Source organism: Bidens hawaiensis, unplaced genomic scaffold (assembly GCF_021521415.1).
Source record: "Bidens hawaiensis isolate Kalapana, Puna unplaced genomic scaffold, B.hawaiensis_p1.1 tig00019057_1, whole genome shotgun sequence".
Taxonomy (NCBI): domain Eukaryota; kingdom Viridiplantae; phylum Streptophyta; class Magnoliopsida; order Asterales; family Asteraceae; genus Bidens; species Bidens hawaiensis.
This window is the reverse complement of record NW_027492891.1, coordinates 28,692-34,614: the sequence shown is the minus strand read 5'-3', so window position 1 is coordinate 34,614 and position 5,923 is coordinate 28,692. Positions and strand designations below refer to the sequence as shown.

Genomic DNA, 5,923 nt, shown 5'->3' with positions numbered 1-5,923 from the left:
TAAATCATATATTTAGTTATAATAAAATATATACATATTTATCATTTTGTTTTAATCAAATATATACATTTATAAATCATTATAAAATAAATGAAATCATTTTTATAGTTAAATAAAAGTTGTTTTAATTTCCGTTAGCATTTTCGTTCATGAATCAACTTTTAAAAACCCGAACCAATCATTACAACTCGTAAAATAACTATAAAAATATGTATATATATATATAATCTAATATCGTGTAACTTTAACTTTATACCAACAAACATTTATAACAAATAAACATACCTGTAACCCTAAAATTTCGTAAATGTTATTATATTTAATTTATAAATAATATTATAATAATAAATCGTTAAAATTCGTTAAACTTTAAATATACTTTAAAAGTGTAAAAGTATATATACAAATAATAAATATATGAACCTTAAAACCTACATGTTATTTCTACAAATTAATGTGTAATTCTCGTTTTTCTTATTTTTAGCTCGCGAGATTCGATCGTTCGGTTTCATTTAACGCACTTTCGGTTTTAATTTCCAAGTTATTTCCATTTGCAAATGTGAGTTTCTCACACCCCCATTTTTACTCGTTTATTATTTTGGGGGTAGCATATGTATCCTATAAAAACCCAATTGCTTACGATTTTGCTTACAAACTACAATTCATTACATGGACTAGTGTGCTTACTTGTTACTTGCTCAATATTACTTGCTCATGGATTACTTCAATATAGTATGATCATACTCCCCCTTTGCGCTCAAGACCTTGTTGTTATGAGTGTAAAAGTGTTAGAATATTTAGGGATCAGTTACCATCATATCCCAAAATAAACCCATTAAAGAGACCGATTCCTTGGCTCAACAATGGAGCTGATTTTTAGGACTCAGCTAATTGACAGCCATTTGTATTAATATTGTGATTATGTTTCCTGTTTTAGCACATTGTAACAGTCTATAAATTGTGTATTGGTTTCTTTGTAAAATATATCAGAAATACAAGTTCCTCAATTCAATTCCTTGTCATACCTCTGATTATCATGAACAACATGGTATCAGAGCGGCGTTTATGATCCAAAACACCTTTTTTTGTGCTCATCATCTACCAGAATCAAAGCCATGTCTGGGGAAGATAGCAATAACCTAGCCATCCAAATTGCCAACCTCCTAAAAGGAGGAATTCAAGCCCAAAACCAAAATCCCAAACCTAACCCTTCCGATCGCCTAAAGATCAGCCTTAATCTCACTAGCCAAAACTAACCTCTATGGGCTCGGATGATACGAGTCGCCATAGGGGGAAATCGAAAGCTTTTTTAAACCATCTTACCCAAGACCCGCCAAAATCCACTGATGAGGAATATGATCAGTGGGAACAGGATGATCTGGTCATTTTTTCCTGGCTGATCTAGAACATCGAACCATCACTCTCTAGTAACCTAACAGAGTTTCCAACACCAAAAATGCTATGGGAGGCTCTTATGGTCACGTACAGCAGCGGTAAAGACAAGCTTCAAACTTTCGATCTCCACGTTAAGGCAAACGAGTTCAAGCAGAATGGCCTAGCGTTAGAAGAGTTTTGGATTGTGATGCAGGGTATCTGGGAGAGATTGAACGCAGAGATCCAAACCCAATGACGTGTCCTACCGACATCGCAACCTACAACAAAGTGAGGTCAGAAAATAAACTGTTTCAATTCCTTAATGCTCTTGACCGGAAATATGATCCCATAAAAAGGGAGATACTCCAGTGGGACCCCCTTCCGTCGGCCGAGGCTGCGTACGCAGCAGTAAGGAAAGAGACGGCCCATCAGAATATTTTTGGCAATTTTCAACTGGGGGTGGCTTCGGGATTGAGCAGCGACGGGCTAGGGCTTGTGTCAAAGGGTCGCCAGTCAGATCAAAAGTCATCATCCCGGGTTGATAAAACAAAGTTAAAATGCGATCATTGTGGCATGACGAAACATACAAAGGAGCAATGCTTCAAAATTGTGGGATACCCGGAGTGGTGGGCTGATGGCCACAAAAAGGGCAAAGCAGCAGCCGCCGTGAGTAATCAGGCGACCACCGGTGATGGCGGAAGCAGCGAAGGCAGCGGCGGTAATCAGGCCGCCGGAAAAAATGAAGGAGGAGCTGGCTTGGGGTTCCTTGCGGCGGTAGAAGAAAGGGAACAAGGGGGAACCGACTCAGGTATAGGGTTTGGGATTTCCTCCTCAAACCCTCCTCTTTCAAAGAAAACTCCTATTTATCCCTATAGCTCTTATATTTCCATTTCCAACCCCAAATTTTTTAGTCCTGAGATATTGGACTTGTTAAAAGAAACTCAAGTTACAGAAATGGCAGAAAAAACACCCCAAGTTTCGAAAATGGTAAAAAAGGGCTCTTCTGAAGGCCCTGCCATTTTTGGGAAAGCTCATATTGCAACAAAAAATAAAAATAGTAATAATAATAATTTATGGATTTTTGATTGTGGAGCAACCGATACAATGACAAAGTTCGGATCTATGCTCAAAATCAAAGCCAAGAAAAACTCAAATTCATGCTGCAAATGGTGAAGTTATTCAAGTTAAAGGAGGAGGAACTATTCAAATTTCACCAAACGTGAAATTATCCAATTGCCTTTATGTGCCGGCCCTATCTCATAAATTGTTGTCCATTAGTCATGTTACGAAAGAGCTAAATTGCGTGGTTCTAATGCACCCCACTTTTTGTGTCTTACAGGACATCAGGTCGGGAATGATCATTGGGCGTGGTACTGAGCGCCAATGGTTGTACTATGTGGATGAAGTGACTCGAGAAGGTACTTCGATGCTTGCACATGGGTCTACAGATAGGGAGGCATGGTTATGGCACCGAAGATTGGGGCACCCATCCACTGGTTATTTACAACGTCTATTTCCTAAATAATTTTCTTCTAATAAAGTCTTAGAGTGTGAGACATGCATTTTAGCCAAAAGTCATAGACACATGTTTAAATCGAATGATACTAAAGTTGATTTGCCTTATACTTTAATTCATTCGGATGTGTGGGGACCAGCAAAAGTTGGGGGGGGGGGAGATCAAAATTTTCGGTATTTTTTGCTATTCATTGATGATTGCACCCGCATGACTTGGACGTATCTATTGAAACAAAAATCTGAAGTTTTTTCAAAGTTTGTGAGTTTTTGTACCATGGTTAAAAATCAATTCAAAAGTGACGTACAAATTCTCAGATCCGACAACGGGGGCGAATTGGTAAATAACTCAATGAAACAGTTCTGTCAAGAAAAGGGGATAATTCATCAAACCCCGTGTGCTCATACACCTGAGCAAAACGGGGTGTTTGAAAGAAAAAACCGTTTCCTTCTAGAAATAACTCGTGCCCTCATAGTCGAGTTTAAAGTTCCAAAAAATTTTTGGCCTGAGGCTCTCGTTACAGCAACCTATCTTGTAAACCGTCTCCCAACTAGAGCTCTTGACCTAAAAACCCCACTTCAGGTCCTTTCCAAATTCCATAAACCCCCGTCTACACTTACCCTTGAACCACGTGTTTTCGGATGTTCCGTCTTTGTCCATCTACCTAAAACAGAACGATCCAAACTTAACCCATGTGCTGAAAAGTGTGTATTCGTTGGTTATGGAATTAATCAACAAGGGTATCGGTGTTACAGCCCGAAAAAACATCATATGTTCACCACGATGAACTGTGATTTCCTTGAGACAGAATATTTTTACAATGACCAACACACTGGGGAGGGGGAAAATGAGTACGACGCAGCGAGTTGGTTGAAGTGGATGCCATCTTCCGAAGAAGTAAGTCACAGTACCGTGACCGTGTCACCATCACAACCAACGACCACAACAAACAGTACTACTAACAATGATCTTCCCAACCAGATGTCAGAGGTAAGTAACTCTCATACTCAAGAACATATTGATTCACCTGAATTTTCTACTAACGATGAACTTGAGGAAGAACATGAGTCATCACAGGGTGAACAAGAAAGCCAAGCTGTTGAGGAAGAACCGGCTGGGTATGTCTTACCTCCAAGAATCAACAGAGGAGTACCTCCCAAAAGATACTCCCCTGAGAAAGAAGCTCGAAGTTCAAGATATCCAATGGCAAACATAGCCAAAGGATATCTATCATTAGAAGCCAAGGCCTTTGCCACATCATTATACTCTGAAGAGATTCCAACCTCAGTTGATCAAGCTCTAGAATCAAAAAACTGGAAAGGAGCAATGAAAGATGAAATGGACGCATTAATCAAGAACAACACTTGGGAGAAATGTGTTCTCCCACTTGGAAAAAAACCAGTGGGATGTCGGTGGGTCTTCACTATAAAACACAAACCTGATGGAACTATTGAAAGGTACAAAGCCAGATTAGTTGCAAAGGGATACACTCAAACATACGGAATTGACTACTTCGAGACGTTTTCTCCCGTGGCTAAAATTGACACAATCAGAGTCCTTTTCTCAATAGCTGCAAATAAAGAGTAGCCCCTCCATCAGTTTGACGTAAAAAATGCCTTCCTACATGGAGAACTTGAAGAAGAAGTATATATGGAAGCACCCCCCGGATTCACTGAAAGTTTTAATCCTAAAGAAGTGTGTCGCTTGAAAAAATCTTTATACGGTCTAAAACAATCTCCTCGAGCTTGGTTTGGCAGGTTTACTCTAGCCATGAAAAAATATGGTTTCAAACAGAGTAACTCGGATCACACTTTGTTCCTTAAAAAAAGGGGAACTCATAACCTGCTTAATTATTTATGTCGATGATATGATAATCACAGGTAATGATGAGGATGAGATAATAAAGTTAAAAGGAAGTTTGTTCCAAGAGTTCGAGATGAAGGACCTAGGAAGACTCAAATATTTCCTTGGGATTGAAGTCTTAAGATCCAAACGAGGAATCTTTATCTACCAAAAGAAATATGTTCTTGATTTACTAGCATAAGCAGGAATGATTGATTGCAAGCCTGTGGATACTCCTATGATGGTGAATCAAAAATTATATATGGAAGAAGATGCGGAGTTGGCCGACAAGGAACAATATCAACGAATGGTGGGAAAGTTGATCTATCTTTCACATACTCGTCCAGATATTGCATACGCAGTAAGTGTTGTAGGCCAATTCATGCACCAACCTCAAGCGTCTCACATGGAAGCCGTGCAGAGAATTGTTAGATATCTCAAGGGAACATCCAGTCATGGAGTCTTATTCAAGGCTAATGGACACTTAGACACTCAAATCTATACCGATGCTGATTGGGCGGGAGACAAAGGAAATCGAAGATCAACATCCAGTTATTTTACCCTCGTCGGGGGGAACCTAGTCACTTGGAGAAGCAAGAAGCAAAAGGTGGTAGCACTTTCAAGTGCTGAAGCAGAATTTCTAGGAATCGCACGAGAACTAGCAGAAATACTATGGGTACGAAAACTCTTGGCGGAGATTGGTTATCCTCTAACTCAAACCAGCAAGATCATGTGTGACAACAAAGCAGCTATTCAAATCTCAGAAAATCCGCTTCAACATGATCCCACGAAGCATGTTGAGGTTGACCGACACTTCATAAAAGAGAAACTCGAAAATGGGATCATTGAACTTTCATTTGTTCGATAAGAAGACCAACTTGCAGATATACTAACAAAGGCAGTCAATGGAAAAATCTTTAGTCACTGTCTTCACAAGTTGAATATTGGAGATCCCACTAATCAACTTGAGGGGGAATGTTAGAATATTTAGGGATCAGTTACCATCATATCCCAAAATAAACCCATTAAAGAGACCGATTCCTTGCCTCAACAATGGAGCTGATTTTTAGGACTCAGCTAATTGACAGCCATTTGTATTAATATTGTGATTATGTTTCCTGTTTTAGCACATTGTAACAGTCTATAAATTGTGTATTGGTTTCTTTGTAAAATATATCAGAAATACAAGTTCCT

General features: G+C 39.0%; 1 pseudogene; it reads left to right on the top strand.

The window, feature by feature from the left end:
- The first annotated feature begins 4,937 nt into the window (after positions 1-4,937).
- Positions 4,938-5,597, top strand: LOC143557555 (secreted RxLR effector protein 161 pseudogene; annotated as a pseudogene).
- Positions 5,598-5,923: the final 326 nt, after the last annotated feature.